This window comes from Apodemus sylvaticus, chromosome 4 (assembly GCF_947179515.1).
Source record: "Apodemus sylvaticus chromosome 4, mApoSyl1.1, whole genome shotgun sequence".
Taxonomy (NCBI): domain Eukaryota; kingdom Metazoa; phylum Chordata; class Mammalia; order Rodentia; family Muridae; genus Apodemus; species Apodemus sylvaticus.
In genome coordinates this window covers 37,091,345-37,108,186 of record NC_067475.1, presented here as the reverse complement: position 1 = coordinate 37,108,186, position 16,842 = coordinate 37,091,345, and the positions used below count along the sequence as shown (strand labels likewise).

The following is a 16,842-nucleotide window of genomic DNA, read 5'->3' as shown; positions in this document are numbered from 1 at the left end:
TTCTACTAATTGTCTCCATTATTTTAATGCCATTAGCATTATTCAAAATTATGTATAATATTGTATCTAGTAAGAATTTTGGTCATAAAGTTTATTTTTACAGTATTATTAGGTTTCACAGGCCTAATTTCTTATTAAGGAATTTTGTGTTATTGGCTAACCCTTTATGTAAAAGCATCTGTGTTGGTCCAGTAACGGTAATAGTTTAAGGTCCACAACTTTAACAGAGTCCAAAGATGGTGACTGGAAAGTATCTCATCCAGAGCTTCCACAAACAGTAACCCTTTTGCATAGGAACTGAAATTTTAAGAGATGTAATTACACATTAAGGTTCTTTCCTAACACACAATGAACTCCAGATCCAGAACAATTCAGATCCTTTTGATGATGTCTAGCACATTTTGAGATACCTCATGCCCACTGTCACCTAAGAAGAGTTAGAGGCTTTGTGTTTCGTTTTGTTTTGTTTTGTTGTGTTTTGTTTTGTTTTGTTTTGTTTTCGGTTGTGTGTGCATGCTTTGTTTCTCTCCCTATGTGATTTATTCTTCTTAATGACATTTTTTAATTGCATTAAACTTTTGCTGACTATTTTCTTTGTTGCACTATGCCACCAAAAACGTCTAACTATTAACTAGTTCAATCTTAATGTGGTTTGATTATTTATTCAGCTACTTTGGTATTTGGAAAATTATGCCAGTAGTTTGTTGATACATTGTTAAAAAATCTTTTTTAATTAATTAATTTTTTACACTCCATAAATTATTCACCCACCTATCCACCCTCCAACTGTTCTACATGTCATAGCTCCTCCCCCACCTCCCTGTCTCCAGATTAATTGAAACTGCTGGTCCTCCTACAGGATCACCCTTCTCTTCAGCTTCTTTCAGCCTTCTCTAATTCAACAACAGGGGTCAGCTGCTTCTGTCAGTTGGTTGGGTGCGAATACCTGCATCTGATTCTTTGAGATGCTTGTTGGGTCTTCCAGAGTGCGGTCAGGCTAGGTCTCTTTTTCTGGGTGCTCTATAGCCTCAGTAATAGTGTCAGGCCTTGGGACCTTCCCTTGAGCTGGCTTCCACGTTGGGCCTGTTGCTGGACCTTCTTTTCTTCAAGCTCTTCTCCATTTCCATTTCTGTAATTCTTTTAGACAGGAACAATTGTGGTTCTGAGTTGTGACTGTGAGATGCCCCCCAACACTTTTGATACCCTGTCTTCCTACTGGAGGTGGGCTCTCTAAGTTTCCTCTCCCTACTGACAGGCATTTCATCTAAAGTTCCTCCCTTTGAGTCCTGAGAGTTTGTTAAGAAATTAGCCATATTGCAAATGAGGAGCTTTGACATTACAATATATGTTTATATTTTTGAAATTCAAAATATTTGTACATCATGGTATAGACTTCATTTCAAAACCTTGAAGCTAATTAAATACTAGGATTAAAGATAAGTCTTATTGGGATCAGTTTATAAAGGAGGATGCTGAGGATTTAAATCATGCTATTTAAAAGGTCAAGAAGGTTTGAATTTTTGTTCATTTTCTTATTTCATACAAATTTATAATGAGTTAACAGGTAGCTGCGATTTAAATTATTTCTAAAGGTCTATGTTTAATTGTTTGGTCCTCAGCTTGTGTGTTTACAAAGTAACTGAAGCTTTAAGAGGTGAGTTCTCCTGAAAAAGGATATCACCATCATCTCTTTTCATGTCTCCCTTTGCATTCTCTAGTAGGAAGTGGACAGATACCATGTACTGTATATCACTAGAGTCCTGGGTTAAGCAAGCCAGTTAGTCATGAACTTTAAACTCCAAAGCCATGAAAAAAATTTCTTTTTTGAAGCTGATTATTGTAGATATGTTGGCATGGCTATGGCTGAGTAATATTAACAGGAAAGATGGAAACAGGTTCACAGAGTAAAGCTCTGAGACAGTTTGAAATGACCTAGGTAAACTGAAGTGAAGAATGCATTTCAGAGAGAAACTGAGTGTTGTAATAACTGAGTAGCATCTCATCATTCTCAATGAATTCTTGATCCTCATATAAGAACTACACTGCTGCTCAGAAAACAGAAGTAGACACACACCTAACATACTTTAGAAAATGACAGGTGTCAGTGATTAAGAATTCTGTAAGCAGAAACTGGACTTTGAGACTCTCTACTAACCAAATTTCAGATATGAAAACCCCACTTGCACCTAATGCAAAGGGCTTCAAAGAGAGTTGAAGTGTTTCAGCAATGCAATTAGACAAATTTTACAACACAATAAATGCATCTCAAATTTAATGATTTATATAACCTTCCTGTGTTCTTTAATAATGAAGTAGAAAATGCAAATTCTATTCATACATGATATGAGTTAATGTTATGTTTCAAAGACTATGGAGCACTCACAAAGAGGGAACTATCATGACTACCCTCCAAACGACCCAACAAGCAGCTGAAAGAGTCAGATGCAGATATATGTGCCCAATCAATTGACAGAAGCTGCTGACCCTTGTGATTGAATTAGGGGAAATCTAGAAGAAGCTGAGGAGGAGGGAACCCTGTAGGAGGACCAGCAGTCTCAATTAACCTGGATCCTGGACATCTCTCTAATACTGAAACACCAACCAGGCAGCATAGACCAGCTGATATGAGGCCCCTACACATATATAGCACAGGACTGCCGGGTCAGGTTTGGGTTTGGTCAGAGAAGATGTACCTAATCCCCAAGAGACAGAAGAACCCAGGGATCTTAGAGGTGTGGTGTGGTGGGGATGGGGGTAGGGACATCTTTGTGGAGACAGGGGGCAGTAGGAGGTATGGGATGTGGAAGTGTCAGAGGGTAGACCAGGAATAGGGGAGCAAAATCTGAAGTTTAAAATAAATAAATTAAAAATATATAGTAAAAGGAAGTCTTCTAGCATATACAAAAAAGTCAAATCAACTTTTAGAAATTATGTTCTTCGCCAGTATCTTTAGCCAGTGTGAAATTTCACCTTCCATTATTTCAAAACCATATCTTGCACTATGAAACCATATTAAGTATATAGTTGTCTCTGAAATATTACATCTATGGTGAAAAAAATGTAAAAGACATCACTTGAAACTCTTTCCTATTAAGGCAATGTGTGCAGGTTTCCAGAGTGTGCTGATGCTTTTTGGGGAAGAAATTTTGGTAGTGGTATTGAAGGTATTGTTTGTTTTCTTAAGAGGCTTCCAAACTTTTCTTTACTTCATTGAGTGTTAGAAACCTGAATCTTTAATAAAAATATGGGCACCTCCACTTCCTATACCAGTCCAGCAGCAGCCACAGTATTTGATTTTTTTTTTCTAATTTTGTATGAGCAGTACCTCAAAAGGAAGGCCCATTCTTACTATCTTTTGCTGGTACTACTACCAAAGCCTCCTAACTGGTCCTGACTTCTTTCTTCTTTCCTACCTACTAGAAGCCTCTGTTAACTAGGACAAGTAGCTATGGACTTTAACCTATGAAACCGTGACCACAAAAGTATTCTTCATAGAAGCTGCTTATTGTAGCTGTATAGCTGCTTTGCCACAGTTGCGGCTGCATGCAAAGAATAGGGAAGAGAGAACGAGGTTCAAGGATGCAAAGTTTCCTGCTCAGCAAGTACTCAGAGGACTCACATTAAATTAGGAATCATGTTTTGTGTGAAATGAAATAGAGAACATGTGTCAGTAAGAGCACCTGGTCTTTAATATCATTGTATCTAGGTCTCATGTCTTAGGCCAATTTGCATGTTCCTCATTGTGGAGAATTTTATCCAACTATTATGACCGCAACTAAATGGCCACTCTTTCAAAGATGGTTTCATTGATCTTTTGCCTACAATATGTAGGTATTTTCTGTTTTTTTAAATACTGGAATATGCTAAAATCCTTTCCAGTTAAATAATTATCTTACCGATTTTAACACAGATAAGTGAATATTTGTCAGGTCTGTGTGTCAAGAATTTATAATTAGCCTTGCTTGCCCTATTCATAAAGTAGAGTAACAATGGGGTCATTTGGGAAATATAATGTAATAATTTTGCAGCAATAATATAAATTGGAAACTATATTACCAATTGTAGGGAAAGCTCAATAATGTTGGGTTTTATAGGTTTTATTCTTTACCACATTACTAACACATCAAAGATGACCCAATGCATAGCAAGAAGACAATCTGCAGTGCAAGGAAAGAAAAGAGGGTATAGAAAGAAGATCCGAGGATGATGAGCTCCAGACACCTATCCTCTGGTGGCGTGGATCAGAGAATAAAATAAGACAAGAACACTCACGAAACAGGTGAAAAGACTGTTGATTTTTGACTCAGAGATTTTTGCTCAGATTAAGCCAAATATCAGCCAATGGAATCAAACCACTTGACTGTCACTCCCACAAGAGTCCCCTCACCCCCATTTTGATCAGTAATATTATGAGAGATATTTATTTCACATTAATTAGTTCATCTATTACACATAGAAATATTGTCCCATGGCACATTATTTAAGATATTTAATGTGGTTATTTACCATGATTAACCTTTGTGGAATTATAAACTCATCAGATGGGTTCCTCTTTGATAAGTAGTAAGGGTTTATTTAAAAACAAAATTAACCAGAAAGAGAAGACAAAGATTACTTTTAAGGAAGAAAGGGGTTTAAAAGAGAGTTAGTGGCATTCAAAAAACAAACTTCAAAAGCATCATACTCTTTATGACTCTGTTCCATACTTGTCATTTGTGGATCTAGTCTTTGAACTACATGTGCGAAACTGACTACTTATATGCATGTAGCCACGCAATCACCTAACTCGGACCTCAGGTTGTGAAGGTTAAATTGAGTGCTAAGATAAATGTGCTCAATTTTAAACCCTATCATCTGCCTGAATCCTATCATCTCTCATGAAACATTTTTTTCTATATGGATTATAACGGTATAACTAATTTGGACACATGATTCCAAAGATATCTTTTGTCTATTTAAGGAAAGAGATACCATTTTGATTTAGTTATTGATTATAGCAGAAGATGGTGTGAAATATAAATATAAAGACTATCACCTCAAAATGTTCAATTCTGAGTGTTTGAACAGTTAAATTGAGGAGGGTTGCTTATACCTGCAGTAACAGAACTGAGAGGCCAAGGGAGTATGACCATGAGTTTAACTGATATTCCAAAGTGGGAAGGAAAAAGCCCAGGAGGCTTCAACTTTACATATAAATAAATAAATAAATAAATAAATAAATAAATAAATAATAAATCATAAGGAATACTGGGAACGGTAGAGGTAGTATTCCTCAAGTATGATCAAGATAAAAAACACTTAAGCAAGTAATGTTATAAAATCTGAGAAGGTTATCTGGCATATAGAGATATTATTTGCATATGTTATATGCAATAACATTAATGAAAAGGAGCCTATGAATGAGCCAGAAGGAATGTGTGGACCTTTGGCTCAGCACCAACTCCCTCAGGCACTCCCACTGGCCACAGCAGTTAGGAAAAAGAGTGGGCCATCTTCACTCTCAGTTCCATAGTCATGCCCCCAGATTTGTACCAGAAAATCTGATGTAGCCTCTCCTTCCTCTGTGTTCCCATTCCCACGAATATATGCAGATCCTAGTGACACATGCACATACTGGGGCACAAAGAAAATCTCAACAGATATAAGAAAAAAATTAGAAATAATATCTTATATCCTCTTGGATTGCCATAGATTAAATCTGAAAATCCGCAAAGACAGAAAGATCACAAATTCATGGAAACTGAACAACTCACTAATGAATGAAAAAAATGCATCATGGTATAAATTAAGAAAGAAACTAAAAATGTTCTTGAATTGAATGAAAATGAAAACAAAACTACCAAAACTTATAGGACAAAGTATAGGTGGTTCTCAGAGAGAAGTTCACAGCATTAGTTGCCCAAAGAACAATAATCATAAAGCTCTCATATTAGTAACTTAAGAGGACTATTGAAAGTTCTGAAGAAGAAGGAGAAGGAGGATGGAGAGGAGGTGACAGCAAGAAATAATCAAATCCAGGCTGAAATCAATGAAATAGAAACAAAAGAGAAAAATCGAAGTAATGATAAAACAAAAGTTTGTTCTTTGAGAAAAAGAATATAATTGACAAAACAATAGCTAAACTTATAGGCAGAGAGAAAATATCTAATTAACAAAATCAGAGAGGAAAAGGAGCCCATAACAGACATCAAGGAAATTCAGAGAATCAACAAAGCATCCTGTAAAAATCGGCATTCCACCAATTTTGAAAATCTAGAAAAAGTGGATAATTTTCTTCATATCTACCTACCATCAAGAAAAGATAAACAAATGAAGCAAATCCGTGATCTCTGGTAAAATAGAGTAAGAAATTAAAAGACCACAAACCAAAAAAGACACAGGGTCAGATGGATTTAATGCAAAATTTGATCAGACTTTCAAAGAAGAGTTAATGCCAAAACTCCTCAAATTATTCCACAAAATAGAAACATGAGGAGCATTGTCCAATTCTTTTTACAAGGCCACAGCTGCTCTCTCTGATGTTTAATATAAGAAGACCCAGAAAACAAAATAATTACAGATAAATTTGCCTTTTGAACACAAATGAAAAAATTCTCAATAAGATACAAACTAAATCCAAGAACACATTTAAAAAGATATTCCACCTTGACCGAGGAGATCATGCCAGAGATGCAGAGATGGTTAAACATACATAAAATGATAAGTGTAATCCACAAACTGGAAATAAGTAGCCACATGTTCACCTCATTAGATGAAAAATGCTTATGAAAAATCACAACACCCTTCATGAAATAAAAAATCCTGGCAAGCTTAAGAATACAAGAAATGTCTCATAATAATAGAGGCAATTTATAGCAAGATAACAACCAATAATTACTTAAATAAGACAATTGCAAATAAAATCAGAAACAAGGCTGTCCACTATCTGCTCTCTGTCTACTCTCTGTCTACTCTCAATAACTACTAGAGTTTTAGCTAGAGTGATGAATGATCAGAAAGAGATCAAGGAGATACAAATAGCAAGGGAAGGAGTATATAAATTATCCTTATTTATAGATGATATGACTGTATACATAAGTAAGTCTAAAAACTTCATCTGCAAAGTTATACAGCTGATAAACACTTTCATCAAAGTAGCAAGATGCAAAATTAAAACACAAAGATCAATAAGCTTTCTAGACACAAATAACAAATAGATTGAAAATCAAATCAGGACAACATCTTTCATAATAGCCACAAACAATAAAGAAAATATCTTTTTTTTTTAATTCGATATAATTTATTTACATTTCAAATGATTTCCCCTTTTCTAGCCCCCCCCCCACTCCCCGAAAGTCCCGTAAGCCCCCTTCTCTTCCCCTGTCCTCCCTCCCACCCCTTCCCAGTTCCCCGTTCTGGTTTTGCCAAATACTGTTTCACTGAGTCTTTCCAGAACCAGGGACCACTCCTGCTTTCTTCTTGTATCTCATTTGATGTGTGGATTATGTTTTGGGTATTCCAGTTTTCTAGGTTAATAACCACTTATTAGTGAGTGCATACCATGATTCACCTTTTGAGTCTGGGTTACCTCACTTAGTATGATGTTCTCTAGCTCCATCCATTTGCCTAAGAATTTCATGAATTCATTGTTTCTAATGGCTGAATAGTACTCCATTGTGTAGATATACCACATTTTTTGTATCCACTCTTCTGTTGAGGGATACCTGGGTTCTTTCCAGCATCTGGCAATTATAAATAGGGCTGCTATGAACATAGTAGAGCATGTATCCTTATTACATGGTGGGGAATCCTCTGGGTATATGCCCAGGAGTGGTATAGCAGGATCTTCTGGAAGTGAGGTGCCCAGTTTTCGGAGGAACCGCCAGACTGCTTTCCAGAGTGGTTGTACCAATTTGCAACCCCACCAGCAGTGGAGGAGTGTTCCTCTTTCTCCGCACCCTCTCCAACACCTGCTGTCTCCTGAATTTTTAATCTTAGCCATTCTGACTGGTGTAAGATGAAATCTTAGGGTTGTTTTGATTTGCATTTCCCTAATGACTAATGAAGTTGAGCATTTTTTAAGATGCTTCTCCGCCATCCGAAGTTCTTCAGGTGAGAATTCTTTGTTTAACTCTGTACCCCATTTTTTAATAGGGTTGTTCGGTTTTCTGGAGTCTAACTTCTTGAGTTCTTTATATATATTGGATATTAGCCCTCTATCTGATGTAGGATTGGTGAAGATCTTTTCCCAATTTGTTGGTTGCCGATCTGTCCTCTTGATGGTGTCCTTTGCTTTACAGAAACTCTGTAATCTTATGAGGTCCCATTTGTCAATTCTTGCTCTTAGAGCATACGCTATTGGTGTTCTGTTCAGAAACTTTCTCCCTGTACCGATGTCCTCAAGGGTCTTCCCCAGTTTCTTTTCTATTAGCTTCAGAGTGTCTGGCTTTATGTGGAGGTCCTTGATCCATTTGGATTTGAGCTTAGTACAAGGAGACAAGGATGGATCAATTCGCATTCTTCTGCATGCTGACCTCCAGTTGAACCAGCACCATTTGTTGAAAAGGCTATCTTTTTTCCATTGGATGTTTTCAGCCTCTTTGTCGAGGATCAAGTGGCCATAGGTGTGTGGGTTCATTTCTGGATCTTCAATCCTGTTCCATTGATCCTCCTGCCTGTCACTGTACCAATACCATGCAGTTTTTAACACTATTGCTCTGTAGTATTGCTTGAGGTCAGGGATACTGATTCCCCCAGATTTTCTTTTGTTGCTGAGAATAGTTTTAGCTATCCTGGGTTTTTTGTTGTTCCAGATGAATTTGATAATTGCTCTTTCTAACTCTGTGAAGAATTGAGTTGGGATTTTGATGGGTATTGCATTGAATCTGTATAGTGCTTTAGGCACAATGGCCATTTTAACTATATTGATTCTACCGATCCATGAGCATGGGAGGTTTTCCCATTTTTTGAGGTCTTCTTCCATTTCCTTCTTCAGAGTCTTGAAGTTCTTGTCATACAGATCTTTCGCATGTTTGGTAAGAGTCACCCCAAGATACTTTATACTGTTTGTGGCTATTGTGAAGGGGGTCATTTCCCTAATTTCTTTCTCAGCCTGCTTATCCTTTGAGTATAGGAAGGCCACTGATTTGCTTGAGTTGATTTTGTAACCTGCCACTTTGCTGAAGTTGTTTATCAGCTGTAGGAGCTCTCTAGTGGAGTTCTTTGGGTCACTTAGGTAGACGATCATGTCGTCTGCAAATAATGATAGTTTGACTTCCTCCTTTCCAATTTGTATCCCTTTGACCTCCTTATGTTGTCGAATTGCCCGAGCTAGTACCTCAAGTACAATATTGAAAAGATAAGGAGAAAGGGGGCAGCCTTGAGGTAACTCTATCCAAATAAATGAAAGACTTAAAGATAAGTCTTTTAAGACACTGAAGAAAGAAATTGAATATGATATTAAAAGATGAAAAGATTTCCCATATTCATTTTCAGTAGGAAAATATAATAAAAGCCTATTTAAATCAATGCACAGAAAACAATTCTTTATGTGTATTTAGAGACAATTCTCAGCTTCATATGGAAACACACAAAAATAAGACAGCTAAAGCAATTTTGAACAATAAAAGAACTGCTGATCTAAAATTATACTGGAGCTATATTAATAACAGCATGGTATTAGCATAAAAACAGGCATGCTGATCAGCACAATTGAATTGAAGGCCCAGACATATGTCCACACACACATTCACACCAAATTTTTGATAAAGAAGCCAGAAGTGCACACTATAAAAAAAGAAATCAAGAGAGAGGGAGAGAAAGAGAGAGAGAAGAGAAGAAAGAAAGAAAGAAAGAAAGAAAGAAAGAAAGAAAGAAAGAAAGAAAGAAAGAAAGAAAGAAAGAAAGAAAGGAAGGAAGGAAGGAAGGAAGGAAGGAAGAAGGAAGGAAGGAAGGAAGGAAGGAAGGAAGGAAGGAAGGAAGGAAGGAAGGAAGGAAGGAAGGAAAGAGAAAAGATGGCATCTTCTATAAATGCTGCTGGTCAAATTGGATGGCTGTAGAAGAATTCAAACAGAATCATTCCTATCACTCTGCAAAAGTTCCAAAAGAATCAAGGGCCTCCACATAATGCTCAATACACTGAATATCATAGTAGAGATAATGGTGAACAGTTTTGAACTCATTGCCACAGGAAAATGTCTTCTGAAGAGAACACCATTAACATAGGTACTGAACTCAACAACTAATAAACTGGATATCAAGAAACAAAATTTCTGCACAGTAAAGGACACTGTCATTTGAAGAAAACAGAAGCCAATGAACTGGAAAAAAATTCATTAAGTATGCATTTGATAGTGGATTCAAATATAAAACTAAAAGAATTTTTAAAATTTTACATCAAGAAAACAAACAACCCAATTAAATAATAATTTAAAGATCCCAAAGGAGAGTTCTCAAGCCAGGAAAATGCAAGCCAAAAGTACAGATAGCTAAGAACAATGAAGCAAATGACAGTTGCTGATAGTGAAGATGCAGAGCATAAGAGGACACTCGTTCATTACTGGTGGGTATATAGTCGTGTGCAGCGACCGTGGGAATCAGTGTGGTGATTCCTTTCGAAACTGCGAACAGATGCAGCTATATCACTCTTTAGCATATACCCAAAGGATACTTCATCTACTTACAGAGCCATTGCTCAACTATGTTCATTGCTGCTTTTATTCATAATAGACAGAAGCTGGAAACAGATGAGATGATTGTCAAAAGATGAGTGGATAAGAGAAATATAGTATATTTACACAATTTAATATTACTCATCTGTTAAGAGGATGAAATTTTCAGGTAAATGGATGAAGCTAGAAAAAAAGTCATCCTGAGTGACGCAACCCTGTCCCAGAAAGACAGTGTGGAATGTATTTATACATATGTGAATTTCAGCTATTAACTCTCTAATAAGAAAGCTACAATCTAGCCATAAGGGTTACCATATAAAGTAAGGGAAGGGAGCAGGGTGATAAAGCTCCCTGAGAAGGAGAAGTAAAATAGTTATGGATGGCCGCAGAAGCACAGGCATAGGAGGACCAAACGAGGAGGAGGAGAAAGGGAGATGCACAGGAGGAAATGTGGGGAGCACGGAGAAAACCAATGACAATGTCTGGAGTCAAACAAAAAGTAATACAATAGAAGCATCCAAAAATAACTATGGATATGACAGTGATCAGAATTAAATTTTTAAAGGACAAAGAAGTCATAGCCCCAACTGGACACATCTTGTCAGCAAATAAAACTTTTGGTGCCAGAAATTTGTTACATTTAAATGCATTTGGGGCCAAAGAGGTTTCCTGTGAATCCCTGAAACAACCTAGCCTATGGGCTTCTCCCCACAAGCTGACGGTATGACTCTATTGCTGAAGATGACACCAGACAACTCATTGAACATGGAGAAGTTGACCTGGTGCCACCTAGAACCTTCAGCTTAAGGGACTAGTATTCATGGTACTAGGAGATACTCTACCTACCAAAGGAGAAAGGTAAACATCAACTCAGCTACAAAGTCTTTTGATTAACAATGCTACCCTGCCTTCAGGGTACACTGATTCAATAGTAGCATAAAAAGTTATGAGGAAACCAACCACTGTCTGATGTGATTTAAGGCCCATTCTGTAAGATGGAACTCACTCCTGAAAAGGCATGTGTGTGTGTGTGTGTGTGTGTGTGTGTGTGTGTGTGTGTGTGGTATAGAACTAGTGTCCAAATTGGCCAAGGACCTAGGGGAAAACAAAATACTAATGTTCTGCCAAGGGAACATGACAAGAAAATAGTGCTAATGACATTTCTGTTATACTCATAAATAAGTTTTTGTTCAGCCATTATCAGAGCACCTTTGTCCTGCAGTAGACGGAAACAATTTGAGACCTCACAGATGGACAGTGTACAGACAGTGAGAAAACTTGGAACACTAAGTCCTAAGTAAGATGCCTCCATCAAATACTTCCCCTTCAGGCTCAGGGAACCTTGCGAAAGAAGAGGTAAAAATATATATATATATAAAATCCAGAGGGATGGAGGATACTAAGGAAATGAGGCCTTTTAGACATAACAGGACTGGTGCACATGTGAACTCAGAGACTGGCAGCATGAACAGAGCCTGTATGTGTCTATATCTGATGTGGTCCCATAACTGAGAGGAAAAGTGGACATAAAACCCCATCCCTGACCAGAAAGCTAAGTCCCACTGGCAAATATAAAATTAGTTCTCTGACAGAGTCACATTGAGGAATCACAGAGGACTTAGGGAAGGGAAAACCATGATCAGAATATGTTGAAAAACATCTATTTTCAGTAAAATAAAGGGGTATATGAGAGGGTTTGAAAGGGAAGGAAGGGAAAATAAAATGTTGTAACTATAATATATATATTATATTATAATATATAAATATTATAATATATATATATATATATATATATATATATATATATATATATATATATATATATATATATATATATATATATATATATATATATATATATATATATATATATATATATATAAACCTAGCAAGAGTGTCCAGGAAGAACAAGAAATGAATAAAACTAATTGTGTAAAAATAGACCAAAGTCCGTCTATTCATATCTATGCCTTATTAATTGAACACACTTGGGAATAGGTGATACTCAAAAAAAGCCTATGTTTAAGAATTAACTGGAACATAGTACATATATGTAATGTACTTATTCTTTGTTTCCTGGACTTCCTTGAAATCTTCTTAAAACTATGTCTATTATTCTTCAAATCAGAATCCATATTCTCAACCTACTTGTGCAGTATCAACAGAGGTTAAGCTTGGGAAGTGAAAGTTTTCCTGGAGATTATTTCACATGGCTAATGAGAATTTCTCAACTTTTTTGAGTATATGATAAAATATACGCCTGATTCCAGTGGCAGGCATCTAAATCAGGATCTCATCCTGGTCTCCAATATTGATAATCTTAGCATTCTGAGAAAATGCTCTGAAAAATGAAGTTTAGTTGTATGGACTTTAAGGGCAAAGATCAACTCCTTTTATTAATACTGAAGAATTCATTATGAGAGCATAGACTAAATTAAAATAATAGTGTCAATTATGTGTCAATAATGAAAAATGTGTTTTTAAGGAAAATTACATGCTTATTGCTTTAATGTCCTATCAAGTTCTTTAGTGAGTTAAAACTAAACAGATATTCTGTCCTTCTAAACAGAATAAGGATAAATTTCAAAGCCGGAAGAGAGTTTTTATCAACTATTATCCAGATGAGATACCCATTATTTTACTTCTAATTTCAAGTTAATTCCTTAAACATACTAATATAAAAAGGCATATGTAAAACTACCTAGTGTTGTGATTTTAATTTTATGCAACTTTTTTATTCTCAAAATGAGATATGTTATTCCAAATTATTAACAATTGGTTTTCCAAAACCTGGAGCTAATTTCCAAAATTTCCTTATGCTTTATCTACTTTTACCTTCATATATCATTTTTGTTAGACCTTGTTTCTGGCATTTTAGATTTTTTACTATTAAATTAACTTTTTATTTTTCATCTCCTCTATAATTTTCAAGGCTTAGCACTTTTATTTTTTTAATTTATTATAGAGAGATATATTTAAATTTTAATTGATTTTATACATCAATTGGTGTATTTTCATCACTGAAAAACATGTAAAATTGCCTCTTTGTTGGTAAAAACCAAAGACTATTTCCTCAAGCTAAATCAAGACACCTTGGGCAACTTCCTTATGAGTCTATTCACTTTATTATCATAGCGTCTGTCTTTTTACTCTCTTATTAGTCATGACATGTATTAACAGCCTAAGCCTAGACAAGTCTATGCTTTCTATCCATGGAAATAGATGGTGTGGTTCTACAGATTAGAGTAGTGCCAGGGTAGGTGAGCCCATGTGCCCTGACCTCTGATGTTTTCTTAGTCAAGTTGAAATGTATTACTTTGTATTACATAATATATTAGAGAAATGTAAGCTTTATGTCTCTACTGTTCAGTAACATTTGGCTGATCTATGTTTATCATTTAAGCAATGAAAAAATGTTACAAACAAAATAGATGGAATGAATCCTATTTATTGTTATGCATTGACATATGCTTTTATCCAACTATGAATACATTTCCCATGCAAAAATTACAGTTTCCAACAGGGATACAGAAAATAATGACTAAGATTTGATCAACCCGAACATTCTTATTGACTAGGGAGGGAAATAAAATGCAGAGTTAATATAATAAAGCAGAAAATTATGCAAATGTCAAGAAAATAATTTAGAAACACTCTCTGGGAGATGAGGAAAGGAAAAGTTTTGAGACATTAAAGGTTGACTTCTGCAGAGAGATGGTGTTTGTACAGAGATTTAAGGAACGGTAGAGTTTCAAAAGGGAATTGAGAAAAATGGTGGCTCTCCAATGAGTGAAAAAGACATGGACACACCCAACAGGCAGCCAGTGGTTCAGATTAAAGATCACCTGCTGAGGTGTTGGTGAGGATGTGGAGAAAGAGGAACACTCCTCCACTGCTGGTGGGGCTGTAAGATGGTACAACCACTTTGGAAATCAGTCTGGCGGTTCCTCAGAAAACTGGACATGACACTTCTAGAGGACCCTGCTATACCTCTCCTTGGCATATACCCAAAGGATTCCCCGGCATGCAATAAAGACACATGCTCCATTATGTTCATAGCAGCCTTATTTATAATAGCCAGAAGCTGGAAAAAACCCAGATGCCCCTCAAAGGAGGAATGGATACAGAAAATGTGGTATATTTACACAATGGAATACTACTCAGCAATTAGAAACAATGAATTCACAAATTTTTTAGGCAAATGGTTTGATCTGTAAAATATCATCCTAAGTGACGTAACCCAGTCACAAAAGAATACACATGGAATGCAGTCTCTGATAAGTGGATATTAATTAGCCCAGAAGCCCTAAATACCAAAGGCACAAATTGTATAACAAATGACTCCCATGAAGAAGTATGGAGAAGGTCCTGATCCTGGAAAGGATTGATCTAGCATTGGAGGGGAATATAAAGACAGAGAAAAAAAGGAGGGAGGTCATTGGAGAATGGATGGAGAGAAGAAGGTTTATGGGACATATGGGGAGGGGGGATCCGGGAAAGGGGAAATCATTTGGAATGTAAACAAAGAATATAGAAAAGAAAAATATTTATAAAAAAAAAAGATCACCTGCTGAAGTGAGGGATGGAGAGATGCAAGTAGCCTAATTAGAGATTTAAAGATTCTAAAGATTTACGATTGGAGGAAAGACTGACGATTCCAGAATTGATTCATCTATTGAACATGATTTATTTAAGTTATACTGTGCAGCAGACAATAAGTTCTTTGTAGGTCCCTTATGATGTAATCTTAAAATAGTTTTATGACATGCCCTTTGTTCCATTTTATAGATATTAGAAAAATTAAAGAAGTAAAATGGATGTTAAACTTTGAGTCATTCACAGAATATCCTTCCTGAGCCAGGTTTCCAACATGTCCCATGTTGGAAGCCTAGCATGACAACAGAATCAGAAAGTAGAAGAAGTTGAAAATGGACAGTGGAAATGTTATTGTTCTCTGCAATCTTTTTAAAACCCAAGAGAAAAGTAGTGGGGGGGGGGGGGTGTCTAGTAGGGTGATGGTGATACAGGTAGATTTCTACAGGTAGGTTTTTATTTCCTTAGAAGAGGGTTTCTCCCAAAAGCCCTCAATGGTTAGGTATATAGGAACATAGTCTATCAAACTTCCACCAAAACACAACCTAAACTTCTATCAAGAGAGACAATTACACATTTGTGATTGTCAGTTTCTTATTCTCCCCTCCTCATGGTCCTACTACTGCTTTCTGTCTTCCCACTTCTTTCTCCTTCCCCTCCTCCTCTCTCTTCCTTTTCCATTCTGACCTATGTCAGCATTAAGGCCTAAGGTTACATGATTCATGCTTTCTATTCTCAACACAATAGTAAGCCCTTAATAAATTTCAGAGCTGATGAATTAATGTATAATAATGAATTAACTTTAGGAACTTAGAGGGGTAAAATGAGTGGATTAGATTCTGGAAAAACTTAATGGAAATATATGTATGTATGTATGTATGTATGTATGTATGTATGTATGTATATGTATATATATATACATGTGTTTTTATTAATCATTTTTTGTTTACATTTCAAATGTTATCCCCACTCCAAGTCTCCCTTCCACAAACTCCCCACCATCTCCCTCCCTTTTGCTTCTAAGAGGATGCTCACATATACACTCGCCTACTCCTGCCTCACCCCTTTTGCATCTCCGTTAACATCAAGCCTCCACAGGACCAGGTGCCTACCCTTCCACTGATGCCAGATGAGGCTGTCCTCTGACAAATATGTAGCAGGAGCCATGGACTTTCTCATGCATACATTTTGCTTGGTGGTTTAGTCTCAGGAACCTCTGAGGGGGGTCCAGTTAATCAGTATCCTTGTTCTTCCTATGGAATTGCAATCCCTTTCAGCTCCTTCAGCCCTTCCTCTAACTCTTCCATCTGGTCACTGAGCTCAGTCTGATGGATGACTGTGAGTATCTGCATGTGTCTTAGTCAGGTGCTGGTAGAAATTCTCAGAGGACAGCCATGCCAGGCTCCTGTCTGCTAGTACTTCTTGACATCAGCAATAGTGTCTGGGTTTGCTGTCTACAAATGGGATGAATCCCCAGGTGGGACAAGTCACTGGATGGCCTTGCCTTTAGCCTCTGCTCCTTTCTGTCCCTGCATTTCATTTAGACAGGAACAATTCTGAGTTAAAAATTTTGAGATGGGTGGATGGCCCCATTCCCTCC

General features: G+C 36.6%; 1 protein-coding gene across 1 annotated transcript in view; it reads left to right on the top strand.

Annotated features, from left to right (window-relative positions):
- Ndst4 (N-deacetylase and N-sulfotransferase 4) overlaps window positions 1–16,842 on the top strand; it is a 327,865-nt gene that overhangs the window by 120,876 nt on the left and 190,147 nt on the right. The gene's annotated exons all lie outside the window — the stretch shown is intronic.